The 15,565-nt window shown below is 39.5% G+C and overlaps 1 protein-coding gene across 1 annotated transcript in view; it reads right to left on the bottom strand.

Annotated features, from left to right (window-relative positions):
- The window catches only part of samd11 (sterile alpha motif domain containing 11), a 96,358-nt gene extending 93,844 nt beyond the window's left edge, over positions 1-2,514 (bottom strand). The window contains exon 1 of the mRNA XM_033629520.2: positions 2,437-2,514. The gene's annotated coding sequence lies outside the window, so the exon portion shown is untranslated. The remainder of the gene's footprint in view (positions 1-2,436) is intronic.
- Positions 2,515-15,565: the final 13,051 nt, after the last annotated feature.

Raw genomic sequence — 15,565 nt, 5'->3', positions numbered from 1 at the left:
CAGGTCTGAGACTTACTTCTCTGGTTCTTGCCTTTGAGGGAGCTCAACAGCAGCTCACATTCACAAATTCTGACTGAACTTCCATATTGAAATTCCTAAGTTACGTGGTGTTACTCTACTAATACTAATACAGAAGTCATTTCCCAGGGAGTTAAATAAACAATATACATACATCTGGAATACAAATTCGGCTCAGAATTGGGGCAGAGTTTTTAGAAAATCAGAAGGAAGATGGAGGGTTGGCTCTGCCAAATTGTATGCAAAATTGTTGTTACTTTCATGATATGTGTTATATTTTATGATGTGAAAATGCGACAAAAAATATCATTTACAGGGGCAGGTGCTCAAAGTCAAAAAGGAGTATATGGAACAATATTTGAAAACACCATGAACCAACATAATTTACAGCATAACCTGTGGAATTATATCAACCCATATTCAACATGGAGTCTTAGAAGAAACCGCATCATACTGTCAGTCTCCATCAGAGTGGGATGGACCTGTTTCACAGCAGACATCTTGACTTGTCATAGTAGGAAAATCACAGGTGAAATTGATAACATTACCGATGGCTCAGTTCCATTAAGGGTGCATTCCAAGTCGCATACTTTTTCTTTTTACTTTTACTATGTACAGCAGCTGCCCTTAAAAAGTACATACTGTTGTATGCAGTATGCATACAACCAGGATATATTACTTTCTCATTAAATTACGCCCTGAACTTTGACCCTCTTGCTTTTATATCCATTACCATGGAGATAAAAACAAACGCCGCTTACCCAGTTTGCCTGAGTTGGAATGTATGTAGTTTAACTTTAAAGTTATAACTGCACAGATTGTAGATTGTAACATATCATATTTGTGGAAGTGAATTTGTTCTGTCATTGTCATTTTCATAGTTATGTTCTGTTGTTTGTAATATTTATGATCATTTTGTTCACTTAAACCATCAATATTCCTAAATATTACTACTGGACTGGTCAGTTACTTGAATGTGCTGTCATCATTCATTGCAACTTCTGACGGCTGTTAACCAACTGTCAATCATGTGTTTGCGACTCAGTCAATGACAAAAATAATAGCAGAATAGCCAGAAAAGCATGCTGGCTTGCATACTGCAAAATCAGACCAGATGTAGAAGAACATCCTGGCAGTTCTGGCATACTGCATTTGACATAATTCATCTTTTTCTGGCATACTATACAGTATGGTATGGGTGTTGGAACGCACAGTAAGTGTCTCAGTAAGCTACTCCAGTGAGCCAGCAGGGACACAACCAGGGCTTCCCTAAGAGGCCGTTTACACGTTGCCAGCTATTTTCATAAACGGACATTTCACCGTCTCCGTTTTCAAAAAATTCTTCGTTTACACTTACCCGTGTATATATACACACAAGAGCATGCCAAACCTGTAGGTGGCAGTGTAACGAGAAGCTCAAGCCTTCCATGTATCCATTGTCACCATAGCAACATAGGTCGCACTTTTGACACAGGCGCAAGTTCCGGCGCATACTGTGACGTCGGTTGCCTATAACTCCGTCTATCTCCGTTTATTTCAGTTTACATGCAAACGCACAACCGGAATTTTCCAAAATCTCCACTCTGGCCGGAGTTTTTAGAAAGACTCGTTTTCAGAGGAGAAATCTCCGTTTGCGTGTAAACGAAGGGCACAAACGACGGAAGATGTCTCCGTTTATCAAAATCACCGTGTACATGTAAACGGCCTCTAAGTGGAATGCAGCCATCACTAATGTAACAGAATACACCTGTGCTTTTCCTGCTTTGACATATCAAAATGTCTGCTGTGAAAAAGGTCTATTATGATAAATATGAGAAAATCATGAATGTTATATTGTCATTTTAGGTGACTTCCCTTTAAAATTGTCAAAAACGGTACAGTTAAATCGTGACAATTGAACAGGAATCCTTTGAAACTTTTTTTTGTTATCAATGGAATTTCTATTATGAAGAGAGGTCAAAGGTGGTTATTTGAGGATATTTTAACTTTGGGCCTCCCTTTTAAAAACAGTACAACAGAATGACGTCATAATTGGATTTCATACATAGCCAGGCATTGTCTTTGAGAATATCAGTTAAGCTAGCTAATGTTAACGTAGCTAATACATCACCAGTTAAGCTCTTCGAAGGTCACGTTTTCTAAAATGTTTAATAAGTTTTGTGATTAAACTACAACATTAAAATACTATGGCTGCATTCTGACTTTAAATGACACAGCTGTTTTAACAGCACCTGAGAGAAACATTAAAGCTAACGTTAGCTAGCTAACAGATATTTCGGTTGGTGGTTTCAACGGTGGTGACAGAGCCAAACCAACGTTAGCTCCAGTTTTCAGTTTACTTCTCTCCTTCATGTTGGACGCTTATTTGTGTGAGGAATACTTTACTTGTAAAAGGCCTTTGTTGGCGTGGCTACTTACCGTTTGTTGATAAACAGCAACTCATTGTTTGATTCATCCATTTGAAATGGGAACTGTCTGCACCTGTTATGATTGGAGTTGCATTCGTGTCAGGTGGGCAGCAGGTGATGGGGTTCATGTCACCACCGACTTAACTGCTTAAATTAACTACACATCTGGTAAGTTTTTAATGTGAAATATGTTTTGTTTATTGCTGTCTCCTGTCTTACCTATAAACTTACTAGTTAGTGAATTAACTATCAAAGGGCTGTGGGTGAAGTACGAGCACAGGCACAGCTGCTCTGGGTAACTGGATCCACTTTAATGTCCCGAAAAGAACGTAGGACAACTGAACATCGACAACATCTTATATCACTCCGCCAAACTTAATCACAACTGTCATCACCTGCACGTAAGGTGCGCGATATTAAATAGTTCCAAATTTAACATAGAGAGCAAAATAAAATATGTGAACGACATATGAATGTAGTTAACATTAAATTATATAAATGCAAAATATTGAACAGAGAAAAACAAGACAATCTACTAGATACGTCCTCACAAAAATATATTGCATCTTACAATATCATTATCATTATTATTATTATTATTATCATCAGTATTATTATTATTATTATTATTATTATTATTATTAGTAGTAGTAGTAGTAGGCCTAGGCCTAGTAGTATGCAAGCAAATTACAAACTGTTAATGTGAAAGTCTAGAATTATTAGATTAAAAGTAGGCTTTATGTGGGCCTTAAAAATAGTCAGTCTGAAGAATGGTTCCTTCCACTTTTTTATATATATATTTTACGATTTAAATTGCACTAGAGCTGCAATTAGCCTGTGCAAATAGTTAACTTAAGTTTATTTACATTTATTTTAGTTTATTTTAGTTAAGTATAGTTTCACTTTTAGGATCCCTATTAGCTGTGCACTAAAGCACTGGTTCCCAACCTGGGTTGACCCCCCTTTTGCCCTCAAAACAGCTTTAATTCTTGGTGTCATAGATTCAACAAGGTGCTGGAAACATTCCTCAGAGATACTGGCCCATATTGGCATGATAGCATCACGCAGTTGCTGCACACCCATGATGCGAATGTCCTGTTCCACCACATCCCAAAAGTGCTCTATTAGGATCTGGTGACTGTGGAGGCCATTGGAGTACAGTGAACTCTTTGTCATGTTCAAGAAACCAGTTTGAGATGATTTGAGCTTTGTGACATGGTGCGTTATCCTGCTGGAAGTAGCCATCAGAAGATGGGTACACTGTGGTCATAAAGGGATGGACACGGTCAGCAACAATACTCAGGTAGGCTGTGGTGTTTAAATGATGCTCAGTTGGTACTAAGGGGCCCAAAGTGTGACAAGAAAATATCTCCCACACCATTACACCACCACCAGCAGCCTGAACTGTTGATACAAGGCAGGATGGATCCATGCTTTCATGCTGTTCATGTCATTCATCAGACCAGGCAATGTTTTTCCAATCTTCTATTGTCCAGTGTTGGTGAGCCTGTGTGAACTGTAGCCTCAGTTTCCTGTTGTTAGCTGACAGCAGTGGCACCTGGTGTGGTCTTCTGCTGCTGTAGCCCATCTGCTTCAAGGTTGGACGTGTTGTTGGTTCAGAGATGGTCTTCTGCAGACCTTGGTTGTAACAAGTGATTTGAGTTACTGTTGCCTTTCTATCATCTTGAACCAGCCTGGCCATTCTCCTCTGACCTCTGGCATCAACAAGGCATTTTCACCCAGAGAACTGCTACTCACTGGATATTTTCTCTTTTCAGACCATCCTCTGTAAACCCTAGAGATGGTTGTGTGTGAAAATCCCAGTAGAGCAGCAGTTTCTGAAATACTCTGATGAGCTCAACAACCATGCCACGTTCAAAGTCACTTAAATCACATTTCTTCGCCATTCTAATGCTCGGTTTGACCTTCAGTAGGTCGTCTTCACCATGTCTACATGTCTAAATGCAATGAGTTGCTGCCACGTCAGCTGATTAGCTATTTGCATCAATAAGCAGTCGAGTAGGTGTACCTAATAAAGTGGCCAGTGAGTGCACAGATAATTATCATTCATTTCTGTGGAGAAAACTACGCAAAATTGTTGCTTTTAAAGTTTAGATTATCTTTTAGGACATAAACTCAGAAAAATCTCATGGGATGTAGGAACAGTAAAGAACTGACTACAAGCTACACTCATAGAGCCCTCACTCTCTGCTTAACAGCCGCATCCTGCATTTTAGCAGTGTGCAGTTTAAAGTATGTATGGTTGTACAAAATAATATATATAAATAATATACACAGAAATCCTACAAAAAGGTCCTAAATATATCAGGAAAACTCATCTTTGATGCAGTATTAGTAGGAAATAATCCACTCAAAATCCAACCAAATTGCTCATTTTGCACAAACCTGAAGTTTCTGTGTTCACAATTTGGATTACATATACAGTCTATCAGTTCTTCTATACTATCATTGTTACCCATTAAATGTAATATGAAATATCCATAAATTATGTCACTCAGTCAGGGGTCTTCAGTTTAATAAATGATAAAAAAAAAAGGGGTCCCTCAAGAAAACAAGTTTGGGAAACACTGCCCTAAAGCACAGCTACTCTTCCTGGGGTCTCGTGCGCTTTCACTCATTGGGTGGGTTGATTTTTACACATCATGCTATATTGTATAGCAGGGGTGTCAAATTCATTTTAGTTCATGGGCCACATACAGCCCAATCTGATCTCAGATGGATCGGACCAATAAAACCATACTACTACTCTCAGTCAGTCTACTTCTCACTGTCATTACATGTGCATTTATACATACATTTCCTGATACAGATTCTTTTGAACTGAAGCTGCCGATTGACAATATTTTGCACAATGTCCAATATCTTTAAACATGGTCACAGTAAGTCATTGTTATATCAGAGAGCTATATTCTGGTCAGGGTGGAAAAGCCTCTGAAGCTGAATTTTACATGAAGTGGGAAACGCATTGTTTAGCCTGCTCCTGAAACCTGGCACCTCTTAGTCCAGTCATCTCGTGGGCTGGATGGGACCTTTTGGTGAACCGGTTCTGGCCCACATGCTGTATGTTTGATTTCCCTATTGTATAGGCTAAGTAAAGTTACTTGCTAAGGTTTATGCTTATTCCCAGAAGAAATGCATTGTGGGGAAAATGTCTCAGGAAATCATTAACTTAAAACACAAAATGACTTTAGGAATGCATTCAGATGTAATAACACTGTATAAAAAAATCTGAGGGTAAATGTAAACTTTTGTTTTCCATAAAGCCAGAGTGTGCATGCAGCTCTTGCAAACAAATGTAAATTGCTACACTACTCAGTGCACAACTGTTTAATGTGTGAGTCTGTGCCAAAATATTTCTCTATACCGAAAACAGATTGTCTCATAATGTATACAGTATAGTCCCACACACACAGGAGGCTGCCAAAACTGCATCAACAAGACTCAAGACTTTTAATAATGAATTGGCTGAAAGACTGACGGCTTTCCCTACAGAGCAGAGTGAGAGGTAAAATCCTATAGTTTCTGTTAATGAGCATGCACTTAGGCAGCGAGAGTCGGCAGAGGAGCTCGGAGGAGAAACAGCTTTCTATTATGCTTTTTTGCCCTCTTTGTGTCACTCAAATACTGACTCAATTTTAAAACATAGCTGAGGAGTTGGGGTTTTGCTCTGGCACCCTCTGCTGGCCCATCACCACTGACAAAAGGCAACAACAGAAACAAACTATTTGCTGGAAATGATACATAAAATATATCCTTGTATTTACAGGAATTTATTTCTAATTAGTGCAACTATAATTATGTATGTAGAGAAGGAACATGTTCACTAACACTGCAAAGATAATACACATTCAAGCTTGCAATCTTGAGCTACATAGTTGTTTCTCCACAGATCCCTGAGTTAAACCACTTACTTTTAAAAACAAAAATGATCTTGAGTGCTCTCACTGTCATCTCAGCAAGGGTTTTCAGAACTGACACAGTCCCATTTAGACATTTTAACCCTGGAAATAGCACAACAATTTGTGTGAATATTAACACATAAACCAGTTTCTCCTTTTCCAAAACATAGTAATCCCTCTGTGGAACTTGGAAGGTGTAAAGGCCCTCAATCTTGTGACCAACATTTGAGGTGTATATACAGACACCAAAAGGAGGGCATTGCAATTTTTATTCAGCCTTTGCTCCTGCAATTCACCCTCGACTCTCACGGTTAAACATCTCTGCGGTACAATAAATGAAAAGTGTACAGTATATGTGATCCTCTTTCGAGACACTTTCCCCAATGTAACCTGTTTCTCTTCAGCTGCACCTCATGTCGTTACACCGTGGAGTAAGTGAGGCGCACACAGAGGCAGTGCTGCTGTTTGGTTGGTTGGTGTGGGGGCGAGAGGCTCGCAGACAAACAGAGTGTGACGGGTCTGCTCAGCCAAGTCGGGACAGAGGGTCACGCTTATAGCAGAGCTGGAGACAAGGTCGGCCATGATGAGACCGACAAGCAACACTGGTGGAGATTACACATGATAAGCCTTTGCTCACCCAGTGGCCTCTCGCTTGGTCTCATTTTCCCTTCATTCCCCTTCACAGGCTGCCCTCTCATATCTCTCTTACACAATGTCAAGTGTTTACCATTTTATTTGCTTCCACTGAAAGCCATTGGGTTTGTTCAAACATATCTGCCCCCCCACTGTGCAGCTAGTGCAAGGACATTTTTTTCTTTTAATGAGGGCACGCAGGCGATGCAAGAGACATCTTTTACTACCTACTTTTATGCATACACACCTACAAAAACACACACACACACACACACACACACACTAGGAGCAGCTTCCTTGATTTAGAGAGCTTGTACTGTACTGTTACGAGAACAGACAGTTAGCAAACCTGCCACACTTGACTCCCACACAGTCGCTGAGCTGTTTCTGTCAGCAGTGAGTGGGAGAACATGGCACCACAGCGTGTTTGCTAACAGTTAGGAAGCCGAGCAAAACACACACACACACACACTCACGTACGCACACACTGCACAAACTCAACATTATCACTGTTTACACATACTGCCTGTTGAAGCTCATATATGCACAGAGCAACTGTGCAAACTGCAATAAAACTTACATCAGCCTGTGTGTTTCCACAACAGCTGGTAATTGTAGAAGTAACCAGACTGCGTTGGCCAGATATACATGTAGAGAAAGTATCTGTGCAAGCTGTCAGATTGTTATATGTACAGGAAATGCTGTATGCAGTATTTAATACTACTATAATAAAGCAGAGTAATAAAGAAGGGGATCTTTGTTTACCAAATAAAAGTGTTGAGCATCACATATTTGCCAGAGTTAATTAGTTTCCAGCTAATACTCAGATCATATTTACAGGCAGTATGTTGCCAAATCAAATACAAATGCTCAGGGCAGAAAATTAAAATGAGTTTATCCATATTTAGTTATCAAGAATAGAAAAATCAGACTTTATATTGTCATTAAATTGATGCTGTAAAAACCTGTATCTGTTTGCATGTTGTACAAAAAACATCAACTTTTTCACAGAGCCATTTATGTCTATTTCCACTAGAGGACTCTCTGCACCACTTTCTATCTTAATAGCATCATGGAGTACATTGAAAGCAGACGTGTTGGAGGGGTTACAGCTCTCCCTGAAGAGGGCGGCCTTGTCAAGTGCCTTTAAAGAACCTTTGAAATACACCATCCTCTGCTCTCATTTCATGAATTACCAGCTCACACACCTACTGTAAAACCTCATAGTGAAAACAAAGCAAACACTGCCTTGCAAACATGTAAAAAAGAAAACACATAAAGCAATATTCTTTTTGTAAACTAGGGAGGAGGAATGATCAAAAACACTAATAATAGTACCCAGACCTCAGAACAGCACATTAACAAAAAGTCAATCAAATAAACTGAATGAACACGAGCTGTAAAAGAGTTTAATGGTTAACTGCAGCCCCTGTGGCAGCCCTGCGTTCAGCTCAGGCAGTTGTAGCTTGTGTGGTGTGCTCGCTGCTCTTTGTTCTAACCAGAGCATATGCCACAAGCCCTCACTGCTTTTCCTCAACAGCTGCTAAGCCCATTAAATCTGCAGCCAGCCACCGGAGTGGAGGGCTTACAGGGAGGGAGGAGGGCTCGACTAAACCATGCACTGTTCCTCCATAACCCCAGGGGCTGCACCAGAGACACGTTCAACATGAACATAGATAATCAGGATGAGCCGTGTGCATCCTGTTTGATGTATCTGCTCGTTTGCACAAGTACAGCCATGTCTATTGATCAAATTAGATTTAAATCAGATTCTGGTTTCTGTCATATGTTTGGATCACATGCTGAGATGATTATCTGGACGGTATGTTGATACCGTCTAGACTAAAGAAAGTGCAGTCAGTCTATTCTACGAGGTGCCTTTAAAGGAGAATTTATGAGCAGTGTGGTGATTATCCGCCATCCATTCTGCATCATTTAGTGAACTAACACTCTGCCTGTTTGCTCTGCAGTCCTGCGCCTCAGGCTCTGAAGCTCAATGGCTCCCAGTGCTTCTATTTGCTGTGCTGCAGGATATCACAACACTATTCATTTCCAGGCTTCACATCACCTCATTAAACTGACCCGTCCCTCTGCTCAGTATTAAAGCTTTATGAAGACTTTCCCTCCTTAGGAAGAGAAAAAAAAACATACAGTATATGCCTCTTTTTATTTTTGTCTCCGTTTGGCTCATTTCGAGGCTCAGTGATTTGCCTGGATTTGCTTCACACCTCCATCTCGAGGGGGCTTCAGTTTGTCCATAACCTCACTGCTCTCAGCTGGTGAGACGCGCCACAGCCAAGGGATTAACCACAGCCTCTGATTAGCAGCCCACTACTGCACCCGAAGAAGGATTTATACTGGAATCAAAAACAACTGCCTACAAACCTCTGGATCACAGTGCTCAAAATATGTCATATTCGTTTGTGTCATTATAGAGATATCAACCGCTTACTGTCACCACATTTTATAATAAACAATTGCATGCAGTCTTAAAATACGGCTACACTGGCAGTGACAGTAAAAGTGTGGCAGCCTGATCCCCCCTAGTTTTATTAGGTCAAATATTTTTCCACATGTACCACATCAAGGCAGTAATCATAATTTATATGATATATATTCTGGAGGGCACATCACCCTTAATGTTCAAATGTGCTCAAAACACCACCAATATATGGATATTACAACCACACACAGCCGTTATTATTTCCAATATATCTTGTATTATGGTGTGGTTTGTCAAACTGTTGTTGTTGTACCCCAGTGGAAGCTTTTGCTCAACTGCTGTGAGTAGAAAAACTCGTGTTTGACTCTTAATGTAAAAAAAACAAAAACAAAAAAAAACAACCAATGTCTCTATATCCCCCTGAGACTTGAACTTTTGTTTGGTTCGCATTTTTAATTTCTCCTAACCATATGGGATTAGTATGACCTGATAAGTATAAAAACTAAACATTGTCAATCATAATAAAGTCCCAATGTCCTTCAACGAGCTGATGATAAAGTATCTATGTCTACAAATGATTACTTTCTAATAAACAGTGTCTTAACTTGTTACTGTTGCTAAAATTGGTGAAATGTGTTGCAGTATCAAACTACAAACGTTATTAATCATAAATAAACAAGTTTGAACCATCAAATTTAATCAGATTTTGTATCTTGTCCATGTTTGTGCTGCAGACTGACTTGGCAGAGATGGCTGCCATCTTGTTTTTACATGGATTGGTGTATTGTGGTCTTCCAGCCACTAGTTGGCAAAAAAGTGTCCATGAACGAGGACAACAGGCCTAAGTTAAGTAGAATGAAGTATAAGGTCAAGTAAACCCAAAATGTGATGTTCTCGTAGGAGGAGGACACAAGGTTTCAGGAGGATATGTTTTATCCTGAGAAAGACTGTAAACCCCAATTTGCTTACTCAACTTAAACATTGTTTTGGAAACAGCTGGCACTCAAAACTTTTAGTTTAGTACAATACAGTAACATTAAAGTTTTGAGTACACCAGACACAAAATAAATGTGTCATATGACTCTTGTCTGACAGATTTTTTTTCTCAGTTTAACATAACGTTTTTCTGCTGTTTGAGCATTAAATTCTATGACACGTAAACATAAAAATGTTGAGTTCACTTTTTTTTTTTTAAATTTCATTGAACCATAAAAATATATTGTGGTGCGCTTAGGTTTCTTGATTGCTGGAACAACGCAAAGAAACAAATTCTCAACCAGGAAGTGCTCTTTATTTCACCTCAGCACAGCTTCATTTTAGACACTCTAATATCCACACAGGCGGGAGGTCACTACCTGTGTGTACGACTTTACTCACAGTGCAAGATGTCTTTTACCACAACAGTAACTGTAAACCATTAGAACCACTGTCAAATACATAAACATTAATCACTGCGTAGTGGGTAACGTGAATGATTTATAACACATTCAAACAATTTTTTTCAGCTTATGGCCTTAAACACATTGTCTCAAGGAATGCTGGGAAACTCCACCCATTCAGCCCCAACACGCCACAATAAGCACACACTGAAAGTGTTGTTTATTGGCCTTAAACTAATTACGCAAAATTGGCTTAATACATGTTAGTCAAATTTACTCAATACTCAAAAATTGTTGACTTAGCATGAAAAATTACATGAAGCTTTTTGTGTCAAGTTAATGTAAAGTTTTTATGTCATTTTGACCATCCAGGGCATTTATGTGACTTTACATTAAAATTCTTGGGACTGGGGTTTACAGTGTACATGTTAAGATCAACAATCAGTCAATCAATCAAATTTCTTTGGTCAAATATCTAGAGCTCACGTTCGGCCCTCAGTTAAAATTTGATAAAGAGTCTAAAAAATGTAATGGATCTGTAAAAGTCAATCTGTACACATTTAGACTAATCAGGGGCTGTCTAACGTTTGATGCAGCCAAAATATATATGTATGCATTCCACGATTATCTCTCATCTTAGTTGCTGTGTTACACATCAAGGTCACAGGCAAGTTCATCAGTAATTAAATCCCTGGAGAGGTTATACAATCGTGCAATAAAAATACTGGACAAAAAGGCCAGGAGGATCACACCACTGTCACATCCTGGAAAACCTGAGGTTTTGACAACTATACTACATTTATCCACAGTGTTGACATGGCCAGGCTTCTCAGGCTCTCTGCAACATGGTGCAACTGTCGATTGTCTACCAGGAACACTACTGCATGTACATGGAACTGTAAAGTATCGTACAGGAAAACCTCCTTTGGCCAGAAGTTTTCTAAAAAAGTGAGCTAACATATGGAATACATTGCCTATTGAACTCAAAACAGATCAAAATTGTCAACGTTTTAAAATTAAACGGGGGGGATGTTTTTTTTTTAGATAGGCATGTATGTGTAAGCAGTTTATACACTGCCTGGCCAAAAAAAAGTCACCACCAAAAAAAAAGGTTATACACTCTAATATTTCGTTGGACCGCCTTTAGCTTTGATTACGGCACGCATTCGCTGTGGCATTGTTTCGATAAGCTTCTGCAATGTCACAAGATTTATTTCCATCCAGTGTTGCATTAATTTTTCACCAAGATCTTGCATTGATGATGGTAGAGTCTGACCGCTGCGCAAAGCCTTCTCCAGCACATCCCAAAGATTCTCAATGGGGTTAAGGTCTGGACTCTGTGGTGGCCAATCCATGTGTGGAAATGATGTCTCATGCTCCCTGAACCAGTCTTTCACAATTTGAGCCCGATGAATCCTGGCATTGTCATCTTGGAATATGCCCGTGCCATCAGGGAAGAAAAAATCCATTGATGGAATAACCTGGTCATTCAGTATATTCAGGTAGTCAGCTGACCTCATTCTTTGAGCACATACTGTTGCTGAACCTAGACCTGACCAACTGCAGCAACCCCAGATCATAACACTGCCCCCACAGGCTTGTACAGTAGGCACTAGGCATGATGGGTGCATCACTTCATCTGCCTCTCTTCTTACCCTGATGCGCCCATCACTCTGGAACAGGGTAAATCTGGACCAGACCACATGACCTTCTTCCATTGCTCCAGAGTCCAATCTTTATGCTCCCTAGCAAATTGAAGCCTTTTTTTCCGGTTAGCCTCACTGATTAGTGGTTTTCTTAAGGCTACACAGCTGTTCAGTCCCAATCCCTTGAGTTCCCTTCGCATTGTGCGTGTGGAAATGCTCTTACTTTCACTATTAAACATAGCCCTGAGTTCTACTGTTGTTTTTCTTCGATTTGATCTCACCAAACGTTTAAGTGATCGCCGATCACGATCATCGAGGATTTTTTTTTCCGGCCACATTTCTTCCTCAAAGACAATGGGTCCCCACTATCCTTCCAGTTTTTAATAATGCGTTGGACAGTTCTTAACCCAATTTTAGTAGTTTCTGCAGTCTCCTTAGATGTTTTCTCTGCTTGATGCATGCCAATGATTTGACCCTTCTCAAACAGACTAACATCTTTTCCACGACCACGGGATGTGTCTTTCGACATGGTTGTTTAGGAAATGAGAAGCAACTCATTGCACCAGTTGGGGTTAAATAACTTGTTGCCAGCTGAAAGATAATTGCCCATGCAGTAATTATCCAATAGGAGGCTCGTACCTATTTGCTTAGTTAAATCCAGGTGGCGACTTTTTTTTTGGCCAGGCAGTGTATGTATGTATATACGTAGGTATCTATGTGCGTATATATACTGAATATGTGTGTAGGCGGGTAAGTCATACTGCTGTTTGTATAAGGTCAACAAAATGTACTATAACATAGTTTTACCTTGTTGTCTGTGATCATGTTTTATGTTATTTTAAAGGCCTAGGAATTACCACTTGCTATAAATGTTATGATGCACTACGTTGGATAATTGCCGTGCGATTCTCTGTGCATACTGTATTTATCAGATAAACATTAAATTAATGAATAAGGTACAATCAGTCTCATGAAAAAAGCGATCCGCACACCAAAAGAGCTCCCATATGCAATTTTTTATTTTGCGTGACGTTTCGAGCATGATGCTCTTCCTCAGACTGCTAATCATTTACAATGAAGTCGCCATCTTAAATACCCATAATGCAAGGATTACACCACGTGGTACATCTCCAATAGCAGGAGTACAATTCCGCCATATAAAATCAAATATAATATGATATATATATATAATGCTTAGTGGTATATGCGATCATGTATAGAGAAATATATATATATACTGTGTAAACAAATATATACTATGTAGAAAAATATATTGTGTAAAATAATATGCTGAGGATTTTATATGCATATAGCCTAGAGCTGCAACACACCACCGCATAAGCTTCAGGAGATACAGAATACGGGTCAGGTTGTTGCAGCCCTACATGAACACGATCAAATACAAAAACATGTCGCATATCCACTATTCCTTTTGATATAATGATATACAGTACAACATTGTGTATATATACATATACACACATACACATATACATATATATATATATATATACACACACACACATATATATATATATATATATATATATATATATATATATATATATACATACATATACACACATATTCATGCCCATATACCCATAATAATGTATGTGACATTTATATAATACATACACAATATTTACAAAGTATGTGTACCTCCAATAGATAAGTACTCCATTATTGGACTCAGGCAACTGGGCCATCATACTGTACTAACTATAAGAGGCGCCTCTATCTAACTAACAACAATCAGTCTCAAACACTGCACTGTCTCAATTTTATTACTTGTAAGTAAAAGTGGAAAACTAGAATGTAAAATGAGTCATATGTCAATATTGATCGTTTTTGTAAAGTGTTGTGAAAATAATAATATTATGAATGGTTTCCTTCTTGTAATGTTATTTTAACTTCCTGTCAGGACATTAGCAGAGACCACCGATAAACTGAGACGGCTGACTTCAGAGTCATTTCCTGTAACTGTATCATGTGGGCTTTGTCACTTACACGCCCCCTACTACCAGCCATCTTGCATCTATTCATTCCAATGGGAGAAGTGAGTGTAAGCACAGATTATGATCGATTTCTTAGCTCCATAGTCACTCAGGTAAATATTGGACCAATTTTTCACAAGCCACATATCTCCCAAACAATCTGTTACTAAAAATTACATTTTTCAGATGGACATGACGATGGAGATGACTTCTCCCAATTAAATAGGAGACTGGGAGTGTAGCCTGTACATTTAATTTATTGGCGAAGCTTGTAATGTTTTATCTTTTGTTAAAGAGCATTTTTGATATTAGCTAGCTATACATTCTGTGCATTAGCATGGAACACCAGACCCCCCAGGAGATTTGGTCCCCCCAGTGTTGGCTTCATTGCTACGGCCCTGTTCTGTATAAATCTACAGAAGCCTACTGTAGTAAATATAGGGACAAAATGTATTATGTATTATAGATAATTACGTCTTCCTTTAAGGTTGAGCATAAAATGCAGCTTCACTTGTGTAGCCAGGCTGCAGTTTTCATACTGCTAAACTTGAACAGAATATAAAAAACAGCAGCACAGATATGTTCATCTACTTTAAGCCATTTTAACCCATAGCCTTATTATCTTGTGAAATGGAGCTGAGAACGTGGCGCAGTGAAGCAATAGGCAGAGAGAAACCAGGCCTCTGTGTAAAATGTGTGATGGCAGTGGTGCTGGAGAGAGTCTATTACTGCTGAATCTTCCAAGAGACGCTATTTTCATCCCAGATAAATTGTACTGGGGAGCGGGGACAAATATTGTGCTCATCGCCTCTTCTTTTGATAACCTAGGTGAGGGAGGGGGCCCCGAGCAGCATGCATTTAAACATCTTCTTTTGCCAGCTCCAAGGTGGTGCTTGTCCTCGGGGCCTTGAAAGCTGCCTCTGCCCGCCCGCCGGTGAGTTTATCGGCCCGCAGCCCACAGAGCACTCTCCTCCATAGACTCGCACTGGAGATTAATTACACAGTTGAGGTGAGGGAAAAAACAAAGGCCGATCCATCTGCGTCAGGGCAAGTGGACAGCCCCGTGGCGCAGCGGGTGAATGCTCTGACAATGCCATCTATCACAGGGACGGCCATTACGC

Source organism: Epinephelus lanceolatus, chromosome 8 (assembly GCF_041903045.1).
Source record: "Epinephelus lanceolatus isolate andai-2023 chromosome 8, ASM4190304v1, whole genome shotgun sequence".
In the NCBI taxonomy this organism is placed as follows: Eukaryota; Metazoa; Chordata; class Actinopteri; order Perciformes; family Serranidae; genus Epinephelus; species Epinephelus lanceolatus.
The sequence above is the reverse complement of the archived record's forward strand: the minus strand, read 5'-3'. Positions and strand labels throughout refer to the sequence as shown.